Source organism: Ochotona princeps, chromosome 4 (genome assembly GCF_030435755.1).
Source record: "Ochotona princeps isolate mOchPri1 chromosome 4, mOchPri1.hap1, whole genome shotgun sequence".
NCBI classification, from domain to species: Eukaryota; Metazoa; Chordata; class Mammalia; order Lagomorpha; family Ochotonidae; genus Ochotona; species Ochotona princeps.
This window is the reverse complement of record NC_080835.1, coordinates 66148141-66167503: the sequence shown is the minus strand read 5'-3', so window position 1 is coordinate 66167503 and position 19363 is coordinate 66148141. Positions and strand designations below refer to the sequence as shown.

General features: G+C 36.8%; 1 protein-coding gene across 1 annotated transcript in view; it reads right to left on the bottom strand.

Annotated features, from left to right (window-relative positions):
* Positions 1-18746, bottom strand: part of FOLH1 (folate hydrolase 1) — a 155769-nt gene extending 137023 nt beyond the window's left edge. Inside the window, exon 1 of the mRNA XM_058663718.1 lies at positions 18740-18746. The gene's annotated coding sequence lies outside the window, so the exon portion shown is untranslated. The remainder of the gene's footprint in view (positions 1-18739) is intronic.
* Between the last annotated feature and the right edge of the window lie 617 nt (positions 18747-19363).

Here is a 19363-nt window from a genome sequence, read left to right as displayed (position 1 = left end):
CCTTCAGTTACCTGAATATAGGAACCTGGACGAAGTATGAAAATTCAACTCCAGGATTACAAACTGACCTTAGAAGGAAGAGTCACTATTTGTGATAGATATCTGTTTGCAGTTTGTTTACAAGGAGGCAGCAGATAAATGGCATCATTGAATCTAAAAATGAGCAGTTTGCTTGGGTGTAGGAGGCTGTCTATGCTATGGTTTTTTGAAAAATTTGCACTGAAAATTAAATTATCTTTCATAAACCAGAGAACAGGTAAAATACATCACTTTCATTACAGCTTATACTATGTATATATGCATGTGTGTATGTATATTTGTGTGTATATTTAGGTATATATACATGCATATTTTACAAGCATTAAAAATAACTATATAAGGAATTTTCCTTCAAAGAGAGGAGTCTGCTTTTCAAATAAAAAATGATCTGATTACATATTTTAATGACAAGTATGAAAAAATTAACTAATGTATTCAGTAGGTCATACTGTTTGTATAACCTCATTGTAGAACATTATAAATATGAAGCAACCCCCAATTTTAACTAAGGACATTGGCTGACATTTTACTTCCAACATGCTACATTCTGTCTTTATATTTTTAAACAATGGCAAAATTCAAAATATGAAGTGCCAAGCCTCTCCTATTGGCTGTGGGTATGCTTTGCTTTTTGGGGCATCAGTCAAATATTTGATGAGAGTATAGCTTACTTTTAGGGTGTTAATTTCAGAAGCGAATATAATCCGATTTACGTAGCGCAGATGCACAATTCTTAATTCTTGAAAAACTATGTCATTTTAAAAATGAAGATTTATACAACACACTTTTTACTGAAAACATTTATGGTGTGGAAGAAAGAACGAAAGATTTGTGTCAGTGTGTATTTGAATTTTGGCGTCATAACTTTGTAATCTTGAGTCTTTGACTTACCTCTCTCAGGCTTATTTCCTTGAGTGGAAATTGAGAATGGGTGTCTTTTGGCTCTTGCTACTCATAATCATAGCCACAATCCTAGTGCTGATTGTAGGCATAACAATGAGCAGGAGTAAGGAAAAAATAATATCCACTGTAGAAAGAATTGGAGTAGTAACATTACTAGCAACAGTGGAAGAAATGTTCACAGTAGGGAACACCATTAATAGAAGCCCTCCTAGTGTACCAGGTACCCTTTGAAATATTTGGATGCCTATTTCAATTTAATCTTTGAAGCATCTCCTCAAGACTAGATTTTTAAGCAAGTGAAGGTGGATGAACTTTACGCAAGGGGGTCTTATACCACAAGACGGCTTAAGAAAGTTCATAAAGGGATATAGGCATTTGGGTCAACAGTTTAAAAGTCAGGTAGGATGCTTGGATCCCACTTCAGAAAGTCTAGGATTGAAGTACCAACTCTGGATATAACTCTTGATTTTAGGTTCTAAACAATGCATACTCTGAGGGGTAATTATGATAGTTCAAGTAATGGATTTCAGCCTCTTGTATGGAAAATCCGAGGAATTAACTTTTATTCCAGCTTCAGGAATTTGATCCGCAAACCAGTGATTGGGCACTTCTCTCTGCCTCTCTCTCTCTCAAATGAATAATAAATACACTTTAATATGCTTTTAAAATTTGTGGCAAATGAATTTATGAAAAAAATCATATGTGGAATTAAAATTTTTGAACCAAAATTGACCTGTCACTTAATTTTATTTTTTCACAAGTATTTCTAAAATACCCTTGTTTAATGGAAAAACAGAACAAGAGAATACAAGACTGCCGAGAGTATCAAACTTCACCACATGGGTAACAAGGAACAGTTGGATTAGGAGAGTGACAAGCTCAGAAAGACTACTCCAGGAGCAGCTGGAAGCTTGTGAAGTTTGTCAGAAAAGTGAAAGTGCAGATCTGGCCTAAGACAGAGAATGTAAGGTCATGTCTTCACTAAGTGCTCTCACCTTTGGAAATTTCTCTTCCTCTATAGCTAAAATGAACATTTTTTTGTTTATTTGTGTTGATTCTATTGGCTCTTTCTTATGGTGTTCTAGGAGTAAGAATTTGTATTACATTATAACTTAGTGTGGCTTTAAGTACTTTTTTTGTATTGTTCCTATTTAGTCTCTAAAGGAATATTTTTATTGGGGGGGGGGACATGTGGCACGGGACTTAAATTGCCCCTTTGGATGTCTGCCTCCCATATGAGAGTGCTTGGCTGAAGCTCTGGCTCCTTTAATGCTGATCCAGCTGCCTTCTAACACATACCCTAATTGGCAGCTGATGAAGGCTCAAATATTCAGATCCCACCACCAATATAGAAAACCTGGATGGTCTTCCAGGCTCTTGACTTCGCCCTGGCCCAGCCCCTATCGTTGTAGGCATCTGGGGTGTTTCTTTTCCTTCCCAATACTATAAAGATGAACAAATAACTGGCCAATATCTTAATGAGAAGTCTAAGTATTAAGGTATTTAGTTAAATTTTGTTTTAGTTTCTCCTACTCATTTGATTCATGTTATCTCTCTCTGTATCCTACTTCTAGAAGATGAGAAATCGATTTTAAAAATACATAAAAGGAGGGAAAACAGAGAGAGAAAGAAAAAATAAGGAAAGCAATAACTTCACAGGTTAAGAAAGGAGGAATGGCTGACCAAAATAAGTTACATTAATGGCTTAATAAAAATTTGACCCACAACACATAAAGTGCATTGTTTGGTTCCTTTCTGAAGGAAGCTAAAAGCACACCTTTCATTCTTTTAATCACGGAACAAATCATATTTCTTCCACAGCTATTTGACTGTAGGTTCCACAGAAACATCAGCAAGACTCAAGCATTAAGGCAAAAGACAGTTGAAAAGCTAGTATTCAAATAATCAAATCCTCAAATCGAGAATGATTTGTCATACTTACTTTAAGAACAACTAAAACATGGAGGGCAATAGTGGGTTCTGGAATTCTCCAATAAGGTTGGTGAATCTAGTTCATAAACATGTTGTATAGTGCATGAGGAATTAGAAGAAAGGAGATGGTAGACTGCAAAAAGAAAGATAAGGAACTGCAAATGCTAACTTCCTGCTAAAATATTTTTTATTATGTGTTACCTGTGAATCAAAAGTTTAAAAATTAATTGAGAAAAGTAGGACAAATACTAAATGTGTTCATATTCCTGTTTGTAATACCTTTACTCACAAAACATGGCTGGACAACAGTTTTTAAAAAAATCCCAACACTTCTTAGGTAGCTGAGACTGAATGATATTTTTTTCCTTTATTTTCCCATGTATTGTGTTTCTATGACTTTGATAAAAAAATAAATAAGAGCAGTAGCATTTGAAAAACCATTCTAAAAATGCTCTTGTAAAAGAAGTTTTACATCAAACGGCTGTTCAATTTTACAAAATTCAACTTCAAAATTCAAGCAAAGTTAGGGATGAAATAACATCTAGGATTTTACTTATAATTGATATTATCGTCTACCTCTGCCCAAGAAGTGCTAATGTAAATAATCCTATGTGGAAAATATACTGGGGCTGAACAATGAAATCAAAAGGATAAAAAGGGCAGTATAGGACAACAGCACATCCAACTATGCTATAGCAGTGGGTTCCAAAAATCCATCTGGCTCAGGTGTATTTGCTGGCAAATTTCAGAGCAATTTAATCTGAGAAGAGCGATGCCATTCTAAGTTGACCAGAGTTTAGCCTTGCAATTGTTGTACTGAGAAAACGAAACCCAACCCATTGGGGTAGAGTACAGAACAAAAGATTATTTTGGGAAAAGTGACTAATATTGGAATCATCTTCACTGGCTACAATGGACAGGCTGTGTGAGTTTGTGGAAGATAAGGGAGGTGGAGAGAAAACACAAGAGAGAGTAAAAGGTTAGGACAATGTTTTGTGCTAATCCAGATAGAAAGAAAATGTTCTGTGACACTAAGTCTGTAGCCAACAACTCTTTACTGAAACAGCATCAATGTTTTCCGCCAGCAAATTTTTATATATGTCTCTTCTGATGCTAACTGATGAAAGATTATGAATTTTATGTGTGGACCATAGTATCTACATCAGAGAATTAGCAAACAGTGATTTAAAAAAAAAAAGTTCTGTACTTAAGCCCACAATCAGACCCTCCTTCAGAGAGTCTCACAGAGAGTTTTCTTGTCTATTCCAGTCACACAGCAGTGCCCCTGAGAGTAGGTGGGATTAGTGCCTCAAGGGAGAATAAGGGAAAGGATAAAACAGAAATCTGAAACTTGGAGTAAGAGAGGAATGGGAATTAAATCCTTCTCTTCTACACAAGGACTTTGTTGTAGTGAACTTGTTCACATGGTTGGGCAGCCATAGCCAGGACACGCTCTGAGGTTACATCTCCATGGGAGATCTGTGTCTGGGAAGAGAATGAATAGTGGTGAGGAAATGCAACCTGGGAAGGAACCCAATGTCAGGAATTGAGACAGGTGGTGTAGAACGTTTAGAAGGCAAGCAGTGGGCAGGCACCTGGCAAGTGTCTGTGACTGAGGTGCTCTGTTCAGAGCTGTACTTCTCATTTTCTGGAGTGACGTTAGTCAAGATAATTCACATCTATAACAAAAGACTTCCAAACAGTTAACAGCTTAAAACAGAGTAATTTTATTTTTTAGCCACAATGTACCCGCAGTAGATGTTTAGATCCCCTGAACAATTTTTCTTCAAATAGTGGCCCTAGAAACTGGATTTTCAGAAAATTTCGTGCCCACATGTACACCAGGCTGGATGATCTTCTATTACATTGCCTTGGCACAGGGGCTGACTCCTGTTGCTATATCCAGTATGTGTCACATCAATGTGAGACTTCTCACATTCAGTCGTGAACTCATTTAAGCAATTAGCAAGAATTGAGCACATTTATGGGCTACAGTGTGACATGTGTACTGATCAAATCAGGATAACCAACATTTCCTATTCTTTGATATTACATTGCAATGAATGTGATGGTTCTCTTCTGTTTCCTCATAAAATCTGTATCAGGTTATTGTGTGCTAAAATCACGCCTGCAAGCTGTATAACATTAGAAACGTATTCCTTTGATCTAATTATGATATGTTACCTGTTCTGCAGACTCCCTCTATTCTCTTCATACCTCCCAGGCTCTAATAATCCCGATATTGTGTCCAGGTTGAATGTTTTTAATTTCTACATATGAAAGAGATCATGTAGTGGTTGCCTTTTTCCTTCAGATTTAGTTCACTCCAGTTTCATCTCCAAATTGCAGCAAATCATTCCTTTTTATGGATGAGTAATACTCCATGTGTATATATTTATATTTATGCACATTTTCTTTATCCACTTGGTAATGGACATCTTGATTGATTCCATGTTTTGGCTTTTGTGAACAGTGCTGTAAAAGTATTTTGGTACGAGAATCACTTTGAAATAATATTTTTATGTCATTTGGTTATTTACCCAGTAGTGGGATTGTTAGGTCATGTGGCAATTCTATTTAGAACTGTCTTTTTTTTTTTAGGGATTTTTAGAGTGTTTTCCATAGTGAACAAGGAACTCTTAGAGTCAACAATTATATATTTAGCTTCAGTTCACAGTAGTACAAAACTTTGGAGGCAGAGCAAAGGGAAGAAGAAAGAAAAAGCATGGAAATTGGGAAGACGTTAAAAAAAAGCTATTTATAAAATCAATTTGAGGAACTCAAGTACATGACAGTGTCACTTACAATAGGATTAAGATGACAGATTGTGGCAAGTAATTAAAAATTTGTTAAGTGCATAGTATGAAGAGACTTTAGAAAGTTTGTTTAAAAAATAGAAATAAGAGATAAAGTTTTGTTAGTGAAAAAAAATTCAGTGAATGCATAGCTTTTGCCATAAAATGTATCATTTCTGAACTTTTTTTGCAGGTTTCTTTTGTTTGCTTTTTTAAGAAAATATATTTATTTATTTTTATTGCAAAGGCAGATATACAGAAAGGAAGAGAACCGGAGAAGAATATCTTCTGTGTGTTGATTCACTCCCCAAGTGACCACAACAGCTGAAACTGAGCTGATCCAAAGTCCGTAACCAGGAACTTCCTGCAGGTCTCCCATGCAGATGCAGGAACCCAATGCTTTGGGCCGTCCTCAGCTGCTTTCCCAGGCTACAAGTAGGTAGCTGAGTGGGAAGTGGGGCTGCTGGGATTAGAACTGGAGCCCATATGGGATCCTGGTTCTTTCAAGGCGAGGACTTTAGCTGCTAGGGCACTGTGCCAGGTCCTCATTTTTTAACTGGGTCTTGTGGCCCAGTGGCACATGAGACCGACACTGCGTTAATAGTTTCAAGTCCTAACCCACTGATTTCCTATCTAGCTTCCATGTGCATGGAAAAGCAGTAGAAGATGTTCTAAGCACTGGGTGCCTGCCACCCATGTGTGAGATTGGATTCAACCTCAGCTAGTCCCAGGTTTTGCTATCATTTAGGAACTGAACCAGTGGATGGAAGATTTCTGTTTCTCCTTCTCCTTCTCTCTCTGCTTTTCAAACAAATTAATATTTTTGAAAAATCCCTATTGTCTACAAAGCTGTTCAAAGTATGGATGAGGTTGAATATGTGGTTGAAACCTGGTTGATCATGGATCTCTTAGACACAGTTAGAAGTCTTTCCCACATTTTTATAAAAATATGTATCTAGGGCCCGGAGGCTCGGCCTAGCGGCTAAAGTCCTCGCCTTGAATGCCCCGGGATCCCATATGGGCGCCGGTTCTAATCCCGGCAGCTCCACTTCCCATTCAGCTCCCTGCTTGTGGCCTGGGAAAGCAGTTGAGGACGGCCCAATGCTTTGGGACCCTGCACCCACGTGGGAAACCTGGAAGAGGTTCCTGGTTCCCAGCTTCGGATTGGCGCAGCACCGGCCGTTGCAGCTCACTTGGGGAGTGAATCATCAGACAGAAGATCTTTCTCTCTGTCTCTCCTCCTCTCTGTATATCTGACTGTAATAAAATAAATAACTCTTAAAAAAAATAAAAATATGTATCTATGCCCCTGGATCCAACTTGGCCTTTGAGGTCACTAGAATTTTGCTTGTTCATCCTCTTAATGGAAATCGATGTTGGCATATTTGGGGTCAGAACTGTTAAACAGCAAGTTAAGAAAATTGCTTGGAACTAACTTAGAAATATCCAACTGAAGGATGTAAGTGTGCAATGGAAAGCAGTAGCAGTGGGTCCTGAGAACAGAAACCATCAGGAATTTAGACAGAAATTTCTCTTTCCAAGCTGTTTCTCTGTATATGTGTTTCTTTACTGTGAACACTTTAGTTTCCTTCGTTCCTCAGTCTATCAGTCTCATGTGTTACTCTTGCTTTAATTTGTCAGGTATTTCAAATATTCAGGGGAAAAACAATCCCAATGATATCAGACTAAATCAAATGTGTTACCCTTACAACAAATACCTGTGACCAGGTAGCAAAGAAGTGGTACTGTGTTATTTAAAAACAAACTGCTAGTAGAATCAGTGTGGAATGGAGTAGGCATTGTGGAGTAAGCGAGGAAACAGAACTAAGAGATCTTTGTGTGCTAGACAGGTACTCTGAAAGCTCTCTGCAGGGCAATGTCTGTAATCTATAGCTTTAATGAATATGGAATTTGGAGTCAAACAGATTTGGATTTGGATTGTTCCTTTTCAATTCTTATAACCTTGAACAGATAGCTTAACCACTATTTAAAATAAACATGTGGGATAGGCATTTAGCCTAGTAAAATTTGACCATATCCAGTATTGGAGTGCCTGGGTTCACTACCTGTTTCTAGCTCCTGACTCCAGCTTCCTGCTAATGTAGCTTCTATAAAATAGTGTCGTTAACTTGGATAGCTGTGGCCTTCCACCTACCGGGAAAAACTAAATTGAATTTCTTGCTTCAGGCTCCAACCTGGCCTTGTTCAGCATTACAGGCATTTGAAAAATAATTCAACTTGATAGGAGTTTCTCTTTTTCTTCCCAGTCCTTACCTCTTTGCATCTTGAATAAAATTTAAATATAAAAAAGAAGCAGGGTTACTTATGATCTTGGCATTATAATTCCTACTCTTCATAACTGTTGGCATACATGGCAATAGAATATGTGAAATAACCAACACAAGGTGGGTCCTAATAACTGTCATATGTTGACATTCTTATTTGGCATGTATATATTTTTTACATGTTCAGAAATTAAAGTCATTGTGCTGTGATTACTCTCCACAAAGGTTTCTTCATCAAATACAATCTCCGTACATTGCGTCTGGCTTGATAAGCAACTGTTTTATTTTCAGCCTTGGTTATATTCACTATGAAAAGCTTTCCGGTGTGTCATGGAGGAAACAAAAGTATTAAACTGTCTGGAGACAGAATTTCAGACTTTATACATCCCTGTGGCTACAGTTTATGTTGTTTAAAGTGATTGGTGGTTGACATTTTGTCTCCTGTTGTTTTGATAACTTCTGCAAGATTCTTGAGTTTATAAATGTCACCCTGAAAATAAAAGAAAGTATCCAAACATCATATTGGTGCCCTTTAAGCAAATAACTTTGGCTTCAAGGATTTCTAGGATCTGCTGTCAGGTATTTTACCTTCTGAAATATCTTCTGGTGTTTTTGGTTTGTGGGTTTATCAAAGGTATGTGTGACCAAACCACTTCACTTATGTCCCCAGTGCATGCCTCCCTTTGCTCTTGCACCCACTCTTTGCTTTAGTTAACCTGATTGTGGTTGCTAGTGAATGCATTTGTACTCTTCAGGCGCCTGCCTTAAAATCATTCTCATCACAGTCATAGTAAAAGTAAACAGAAATCCACATCCAAAAATTGTTGGAAAGGAAAGTAAGTCTTGTTAATATTGTCTTGAGGACATCAGAAGATAGATTAGATGGTACACCAAGTATGAAACTTTCTGTGACTTTTCAGCTGTTAATGATCATTACCTTGAAAAATCAGATGTGTGACAGTCACACACATTTCTGATTTACTGGCTCTTAGAACGCTTCTATACTCTATAACCTATTTGCAAAACGGATACTGCCATCATCCAGTACTACTTGTCATAGAAAGGAAAGGAGGAACAAATTATAAAAATTACAATTTAATATGTTTGCCTATCATAATAAATGGCCATTGTAAGGCATAGTGATAAGCAAAAAGAAGGAAAAGAACAAGAGGTGGAGGGAGAAAGAGAATACAGGAGAGATTATATTAACCTTGAGGGATCAAAGTTTTTTTTCTGTTTTATAAAGAAGCAATGCAAAATGTTGTCACATGATAAGGACATAGCATTTAGCTGTTCTTTAGAATTCGTGTATTCCAAAATTTTGTGTACTTAAACACTGCATCAATATTGAAGATTACATTTCTTGTAATCTCAATTTACCAACTCTGTCTTGTGTGTTAAGATTACAAAGTTGCTACAGTGGACAAAAAGTGTACACTAGGGAAGCCAACAATAGAATAACTAAAAAAATGAAAGCAAACAGTGAAAATATAACAGCTTTGCCATTAATCCCATATGAATCCTTAATTCAATGTTGCCTTATTCATTTGACATATTTATAATCTAAAAAAAGTATAAGTGGGCTTAAATATTAATATTATGACTTTAAATTATTCTAAAAGTATGTAAATTCTTAACAAACTATCAAATTTAATAAAAACATGAAAACTCTAATATATTCATAATTGTGGTTTATTTCAGAAATGCAAGGAACTCAACTGATATATAACATCAGCAGAATAACAAGCAGAAAACATGGGCACCTCAGCAGATATAGAAAAATAATTTAACAAAAATTCAGTATCCATGTAAATGTTAAAAATCTTGAGGAAAATTATAACAAAAATGAATTCTACTTACAATAGTAAATAGCATGTGAAAAGCACCAATGTTGTCACCATCTTTAATGCTAAAACATCAAATGCTCTTTTCCTAAGATCAGAGATAAAATAATAAATATCCTCTCTCAACTTCTATTCAAAAATGGACTTATTCCTGATCAACTTAGCTGCAGCCATTGCGGCCATTTGACAAGTAGACCAACTGATGGAAGATCTCTTTCTTCATGTTTCTGCTTGAGTTTCTTCTCTCTGTAACACTCTTTAAGATAAAAGTAAATAATACAACTTAAAAAAATTAATAAAGGAAATTTCTAAGTTGAAAAGATCTGCAAAACATCAGTAATGGGTATAAAATAGCAACAGACACCAAGAAAAGAAAAATAAAAATACAATTAATTTTTAATAGCATCCAAGCCATGACATGTTTAAGAATAAATTTAATATAACATACACAAGATCTGTACAGTGAAACTGCCAAACTTCATTGTGACTTTTAAAACACCTAAATGAATGAATATATATGCCTGTTTGTTAATCGGAAGGGTAGAGAATTACTAAAATATCAGTTATCCCCATCTATCAAAGGAGTTTTATCACAAAATGTGTATGACCATTGCTGCACAACAGGAAAACAAAAAACACAATACAAAAAACAGGCAAAAGATTTGAAGAATTTACATTTTATTTATGTATTTTTTTAATTTGAAAGGCAGTAAGCCATAGAAAGATAGAAGAGAGAGAATACTTTTATCTATTGACTCAAATCCCAAGTGTCCGCAACAGCTTATGCTGGGCCAGGCTTAAGTCAGGAGTTTGGAGCTCAGTCTGAGTTCCCAATATTTTGATAGGTCATCATGGTGATAAGCCCTCAGGTACTTGATTTATTGTCACTGCCCTTCAGGATTGACATTCGCAGGAAGCTAAAATTAGAAGTCTAGTTCAACTTAAACCCAAACATTTTTAAATAGGCTGCAGGTGTCCCAGGTGGTATCCCTAGCCAGTAAACCAAATGCCAGTTCCAAAAAGACAATTTAAAAATAAATACACAAGAAGTCTATTAATAAAAAGTGTTCAACTTAAAGAAAAATTCAAATAACAGCAAATTAAGATACATTCATCAGAATTTCCATTTACTTTTAAAAATGACAATGCCAAATATTGGTTAGGGGATGAACTGGAGTTTTTATTCATAGCTAGTAAGAATGCAGAATAGTAAGCCACTTCCAAACACTGTCTGGCAATTTCTTACAAAATTAAACATATACCTAAAGTATACACTTGGACAAATAATAAAAAATCTACGCTCAAAGAACTTTTGTGCATAGTTGTTATAACAGCTTCATTTGAAATCATCCCAATCTGGAAAGTAGAACCAGCTTAAATATCATTCATAGACAATTGGAATGAAAAATATAATCTACCCATATGATAGAATACTGCTCAATAATTAAGGACAACTTGCTTATAAACATAACAATGTGTAAAATTGAAATAATTATGCCAAATGAAAGAAACCATATGGAAAACAATATAATCCTATTGAAATTGCAGAAAGTGCGTAGTATTCCACCATGAGAGAAAGCAAATTAGTTATTGCCTATGGCAACAGATAGGAGCAATTGATTGAAATGGCACATGGATATGTTGGATTCTCCTAAACATTACATATCGTAATTTTTAAATCTTCAAAGAATGTTTTCACATACTTTTCAGCAAAGAACATCGAGAACTTGAACCAAATGACATTTGTAGTAATTAAGCCTTAAATGGTGGCTTGCTTTATACTTAACAACAATTCTGAGTGCTTACATAAATGATATTATACTACCTTCCTTTGTTCAGTTCAAGGGCTTTAAGATTCATTCACCATTGCTGCATGTATTGCTAGGTTTTCTAGTGCAGATATAATTACATTTTCTTTACCCATTCGACTGTTGAGAGACACTTGGGATTTCTGGTTTGAGGATATTGTGAACAAAGTGCACACACACACACACATAACCTTTTTCATTTCTAATACCTAGAACCAAAACATATAATGAAAGTCTCTTGTGATTTAATCCCTACAGAGGGAAAACAACTGAGAAGGATGCTCAGATAATTAACAGCTGAATAACAAAGCATGACTATGTTTCTTCTTTTACATTTTATTTCAGGACAGTTTTAAATTTATGAAGCAAAAATTATGAAGCAATAATCCAAAGTGTTCTTATACATCCTTCACTTCTGTCCTTTCTTGCACACAAGCAAAATATTTCCACTTTAAGGGCATGTATTAATCCACTTGTTTGTCTGCCAACCTTTTACTCTCAGACTTCTTTGTATATATTATTTCCTCCCATTTTTGTCCTTTAGTCTTTTGCCATAGTTGTCAAAATATCTGCCAGTTAAAAGTTCTCTACTTTTCCCAACCGTCATTATTCCCACACGAAGGATGCTCATTGGGGCCCCAGGGGTGCAGGCTCACAGGTGGTCAGGTAGATAGCACCAGTGAAGGTGGGCAGAGACTTGGGGGCTCATGTCAAGACAACCAGAGGGAGCCTGGGGATTCCCCTAGGGGTTTGATCCCTGGTGCAGTGGGTAGTGGAGAGGGAGAACCTCAGATTAGCTTGGCTAGAGAAGACTTGGCTAGAGAAGCCATGAGCTCCTGAGTACAAGAATTGTGGATTGATTAGGAAAGGGGAAAAGGGACATGGTTTTTTATTTTGAATATTCTTGAAGAAAATTCCTATTATAAAAAAACCAGATTTATTTTACTTGAACTTCCACCCACTGGTTCCCTCCTCAAATGGCTGCAATATCCCAAGCTGAGCTGATTTGAAGCTGGGATCCAGGAGTTTTTTTCCCAGCCTCTCACATCAATGCAGAGCCCCAAGGTTTGGGCCACTCTCCACTGCTTTCCAAGGCCATCACCCAAAGTGGGGCAGCTGGGACAGGAACCAGCACACATCTGGGATGTCCGCACTGCAGTAGAGGGATCTGCTTGCTATACCACCATCCTGGCCCCAGGAAATTTCCACTTTTTAAAAATTTTTATTTTAAAGTTGTATTTATTTTATTGGAAAGGCAGATTTACAAAGAGAAAGATTTTCCATCTGCTGGTTTACTCCCCAGATGACTGCAACGGCTGAGTGAGCCTGTCCAAAGCCAGGAGATAGGAGCTTCTTCCAGGATTCCCACATGGGTACAGGGTCTCAAGAAATTGTCCCATCCTCTATTTCTTTCCAGAACACAAGGAGAGAGTTGGATGGGAAGTAGAGCAACCAGAACAGAAATCAGCACCCATATGGGATGCCAGTACTTTGAGGCGGAGGATTAACATTGTTTTCTTTTCTTTTTTAAAGATTTATTTTTTTTATTTGGAAGGGAGATTTACAGAGAGGTGGAGAGAGAGAAAAATATCTTCTTTCTGTTGACTCCTCACCCAGTGGCCACAACAGGTGTAGGAGAGCCAATCCGCATCCAGGAGCCAGAAGCTTCTTCCAGGTCTCCCACATGGGTGCAGGGTCCCAAGGCTTTGGGCCACCCTCCACTGCTTTCCCGAATCACAACCAGGTAGCTTGATGGAAAGTGGAGCAGCTGGGGAGAGTGAACCAGAAGATACAAGGCTATGATTTAGCTACCAGGCTATCACACCAGGTCTGAAGATTAACCTTTTAAGCTAATACGATGACCCAAAATTTTTCACTTTTTAAAATAATAAGTTTTACAGACCTTACAAAATAATTTCTTGCTGCATCATTATATCACATCCCATGTAATTGCAAAACTTATGATCTAATTCCATTTGTTTGCATTTTATCTTCTATTCAAAACTATGATTACTTTTTAAAAAAGATTTGTGTATGTATTTATTTGAACACTGTAGTTACAGAGAGGGAGAGACAAAGAGTTGTGTCTTCTATCCCCTTCTATCCACAGATGGTTAGAACAGGAAGGGCTGGACCAAACAAAAATGAAGCAGCCAGTGGCTTCTGCTACATTTTTCCACATAGGTGCAGGACCCAATCACTTGGACCATCTCCAAGGCTTTCTTCAGCCCATTAGCAGAGACTGGGTCTGGAGAGGAGTGACTGGATCAGAAATGGAAAACAAAACAAAACAAAACAGGTGCATATGGAATGCTGGAACTGTAGGCACAGCATTACCTGCTATGTAACAATATTGACTCCAAAACTGTCAATAGTTTTGAAAACAAAAGTCACTTGATTGTGTCCAAAAAATCTCTGTACCAATCAGTACAATTTCATATTCAGTAATTACTCAATAAGTGGAGCAAAAATGAATACAATAATAGCAAAAAATATGATTGACATTAAAAATTTCCTAACTTCTTGAAAACCAAAGGAATTGATTTAGTTTGTACTCTTAGTTAACTTGTATTTATTCAAATCAAAGAGTTTCTGTGGTTTAGAATTTTTCCATTGGCCTATTCCCCTGATTTCTCCACAACTTAACTGAAAATTAAAAATACTACTGCTCACCATTGTGTATTCATAGTCAGCACAGTACTTAGGACCTTAATAAATAGTAAGTTTGTTGAATTGGTGAATAAACTAAATGCATTGTAACCCACAAAAAGACAAGATTCTCTTTACTATATAATTATTTTATAAATTATTCCAATAATCATCTTTTCATTAAGTTCGAAAGCATGATCTCAGGTCCCACTTTAAGTGGAAAATTATTTAAATGACAAGTAAAGAAATCATAAAAAAATGCGTGTGAGATACGCACTTGTTGAGTCTCTGTAGTTGATCAACAAATTCTTGGACTCAGAAGTCTAGAATGTCACTCCATTTCCCACAGTTCATTAAAGGAAAATCCTTACTTCCTAGTCCATTGATCCTTCCCTCAAATTATATATTCTTATTTTAATATTAGATTATTCTATTTGGTGATTATGCTGGGCAGTGATTTACAGACTTTTTTCCCTCAAGAGAGAGGGAGTTGGGCCTGGAGCAGTGCCCTAGTGGCTAAAGTCCTCGCCTTGAACAGCACCAACAAAAAAATTAGCTAAATGGAGAAATTGGAAGCTAAAGCATATATTTTTAAATTAAGTATAAAAACAGAAATGAGAAAAATAAAATAGACCTTTTTAAAGGAGACAAGCATTTTATAAGAACAAATTCCTTGTATGTTAACAGAAACAGATCATAATTTACAGTTGTAAAATTTGGAAATGTTTTCTAGACAGTTCTGGAAAATGATTGTCAGAACCAAATCAGAGAAGTTCTTATAATGACTACTGAAAATTGGTGAGGTGAGAATAGGAGGCAAAAATGTAGCTTGCTTATGATGAAAACACTAAAAATCAAAGGAAAATAAATCAATAACTGTCTTGGTGATTTTTGCAAAATCATATGAAAGACATTTGGTGTGGGTTAGTTTTCTCCCATTGGCATGCTCATAAATGAAATTTGAATCCACATCTACTCCCTCTCTCTCTTTTTTAAAGGATTTTTTTTTAGAGATTTATTTATTTTTTTAAAGATTTATTTTATTTTTATTGGTAAGTCAGACATACAGAGAGGAGGAGAGACAGAGAGGAAGATATTTTGTCCGATGATTCATTCCCTAAGCGACTGCAGTGGCCGATGCTGCGCCGATCTTAACCCAGGAGCCAGGAACCTCCTCCAGGTCTCCCATGCGGGTGCAGTGTCCCAAGGCATTGGGCCGTCCTCAACTGCTTTCCCAGGCCACAAGCAGGGAGCTGGATGGGAAGTGGAGCAGCCAGGACAAGAACTGGTGACCATATGGGATTCTGGCAAGTACAGGGTGAGGACTTTAGTGCCAGGACCTACATGAATAAATTTTTAAAATGTGATATATGCATGCAATGGAACATTATTTATTCCTATAATTTGTGACAACCTGGATGAATATGGCTGCTTTTATGCTATGTTAGAAAGGCAAGTCACAGAAAGACAAATATTGCATGGTTTCAGCTATGTGAGGTATATAGTCAAATTCACAGAAGCAGACAAAAAAATGCTTCAGTGTGTGTGGGGCGGCAATTGAGGCATTGTCGGCCAAGTGATGTAGTTTCAGTTTTGTAAGGTGAATAAATTCTAGGGATCTGTGGTATAACGCAGCAGTTACAGTTAATAATACTTTATCATGAAGTTAAAGTTCATTAACAGCGCAAATTTCATATTGATTTTTTTTAAAGATTTAGTTACTTATTTGACAGAGTTACAAATAGAGCAGGAAAGGATACACAAAAAGAGAAATCTGGCATCCTCTGGGTCACAATGGCTGTACCAGCCAGGACCGAGCCATGTGGAAGCCAGGAACTAGGAACTGCATCTGTGTCTCCCGTGTGCCTACAGGGCTCCAGTCAATTGGGCCCGTTGTTACGGCTTTCCCACTTGTGTTAGCAGGGAACTAGATTGAATGTGATGCATCCAGGTCTCAAATTGGGACTCAAATGAATGCCACCATTTATAGGTGGCAGCTTTACACACTATATGATAGTGTCACTCATATTAAGTTTTCTCTTTTTTTACCATAAAAAGAAGATACACAAGGAAATTTTTAGAGATGGCTTCATTGTGGTGGTGACAGCTTCATCGGTGTTTGCAAATGTCCTCAGTCTTCAAATTCTGCACATTGAATATGTACTGCTTTCTCTGTATCCACTTATCTCGATAAAAGGTTAATGAAGATTCATTTACTGTTTTTCAAAGCAAGGCAAAACTATGGCATAAAAATTTCCAAAAAATTCGATCTGGTGAGCTCAGAGCTGGTTCACAGAAACACCTAGTCACATCCGTAATCTCTGAACAGAAAAGTCCGGTTGCTTTCTTTCCTTTGGGAGGATGTTTACTTGAAGATGGTTACCATAGAATGGAAAAATAATACATTTTGATGAATTTATGCATCTCAACTCAAACAGAACATTTTTGTCACCCCTTATCTGTCAGTTCCCTACTCTCACCCTCAGAAAATTGATCTCTGTTGTAAATTAGTTCCGTGTAACTTTGCCTGTTTAATTATACTTGTCATTTATAGAACTATTTCTTTAATGCATTTATGAGTTCAGTAAACTGTCCTGATCTTAAGAGAAGCCGGGTCTGGCTGGAAAGAAGTGTCAAGTATTTGGATGCTGGAGGGTGGTCCTTTCCCGTGGAAATCTCATTTATTGCCAAGAAAAATGAAAAATTCTGAAAACATAAATCCTAGTGAATATTTTAAGTGGTTCTACACACTTATTAATGCTCTAAGGAAGAAATTTTAGGAAAATTTTACTCTGACTTTAAAACTTAGCCAAATCTGGTGTTTGAAAGAGGATTTAGACTGTCTCCTGATAGACAAATAGCCCGTCTCTGGCTTAATCAAATAGAAACTGTGTTTTGGGAAATGTATCAATCTCTACACAGAAAATATAAGCTTCTTTGCTCTGCATGATTTATAATTGAATTGTCTTTGCCTTCTTAATGAGTAGCTCAAACTGTCATCCCATTTAAAATCTGAATCAAGACGCTGCCTCCTGGGGTAAGTTGAAAGAGGACTTATCCCTAGAGAATGCCTCACTTGACATTTCTTTTCTGCTTGGTTGTCCAAGAGCCGCATTGCATAGCAGGCTGTTGATGCCTTCTGATTAAGTCATGATCTGGTTTCTTTAAAAAGGTTTGCAAATTTTAAGGAATAAACCAGGAAACTAGTCCCTCTTATTGTTTCTACCATTTAGTAGATCCGGATGATTGATGTGTATGTTTTCACTACCAGGCACTTCTGGATCATCACTATGCATTGTAAGGTCTTGCACGTTAAGGCATAGAGATCTTTTACCTTACCTCATCCATCTTCATGTAGAGCAGGCATGGTGTAGAAAAATTAGTTATAACTGCTGGTAAATACACCATATTTCAATTCTTTAACCCCTGATGGCTGAGTGCCCTCAGGCAGGTCATTCAACCTTGCTAAGTCTAAAACGCTTCACTTTCTGCCCCAGTGGTTTCTTTCTACATTTTCAAGGCTGACTAATCTCTCCTCTGACTGACACATTCTTTCTTCAGATATCGCAAAGTTCTGCACAAATTCAATAGCAATTAAAGGTTTAGCGGGCATATGGCTCCCAAAGGTGGTTCTGCATATTTCTTTCCTATCATGTAATTGTTTTCATCATTGCTGCTAATTTCTCTAGCGAGTGTGTAACTTCTTGATGGTGTCCCCCTTTTATTTCCACCAAACATACATATCGTCTCCTACCTTCACAGAGACAACAGAGAGAAGTATTTGGCTTCTCTCTGCAGTAGTAGTTGCTGCTACTGCAAATATCACTACAAATGACAATTGAAGTTAGACAACACAGGCAGGCCAGTGATCCCCAAACAGTAAGACATTGCTCTTTTGCTTCTATGAGGTCAATTTTCATTCCACATAGAGATTTTTGTCAATTAATTTTGCTAGTTAATGTCCAAGAGACACCATCTATTATACTACTAATCAAGATATATTGTTTCTCTTGTGTATCCATTATCTTTTGGCCACACAATTCTTTTAGAAGAGAGAAATAATTAGGTTTCTACAGAATGATGTATTCTTTGCAGACATAGTAGGCTTGTTGTTTCTGATTCTGTTATTTCTTTTGTGAGGAACACAATCATGGCATTTATCACTTAAAAATAAAAACAGTAAACGTCCTATCTTCATTAAATCCTCAGGGACATGATGATGTGAACTCAGATACCAGTTGTGTTTCAGGAATTATAGGCAAACACCATCCTTTGTTTCTGTCTGCAAAACTGTGCAGCCTAGTGAAATCACTCTGTAGTTTGTCAACTCTGGTTTGAGTAACAACTATGTTGTTTTGCAAGATGGATACACGGCTTTTAGAATGTCAATTTTTGAATCTGCAAAATAAGCTAATAACAGTTATTTTACAAAGCTGTCGTAAGCACTATATAGTAGGCTTCATGGCAAACTTATTGTTAATGTTCCTCATTTCCTTCCGGTGTCCATGAGAACTGCCTCATCATTCTTCCCAAAGAAATGTCTGGTTTGACTGCTCTCTGGCAAAGTATGAGACTCAATGGTATGTCTCTTGTCAATTGTCCTGTCCAAGTGATTACACTTAGACATTGAGTCTGAAGCCAGGAGCCAGGAATTGTAAATCTTTTACATGTGTGGTAGAAACTCAGATAGTCAAACCATATTTGCTGCCGTGTAGTGCATTAACAGGAAGCTAGAGCAGGAGTGGAGCGAGGTCTCAATTCTGAAATGAGAATTGCATATCCAAAATGGCAATTTAACATGCTGTGCCTCAATGGCCACCTGCACAAATAGCTTTATTGAGGTGGGGATGAAAAAGAATAAACTCACACATTTTATTTAAAAAGTATGATTGGGAAGGTTTTAACATTCATACACTTATGAAACCATCACCACATTAAAATAATGAATGTGTCCATCACTGTGGATTCTTCTGCCTCCTTGGTAATCCTTCCTTGATTTCTTTTTCTATCTCACCTATCTCATCCACAGATAGTTATTATTTTATTGTCTAGCAATGTAGAACACAATTTCTATTCTGTGAGTTCTGTGAACATTGAGACATGTATAG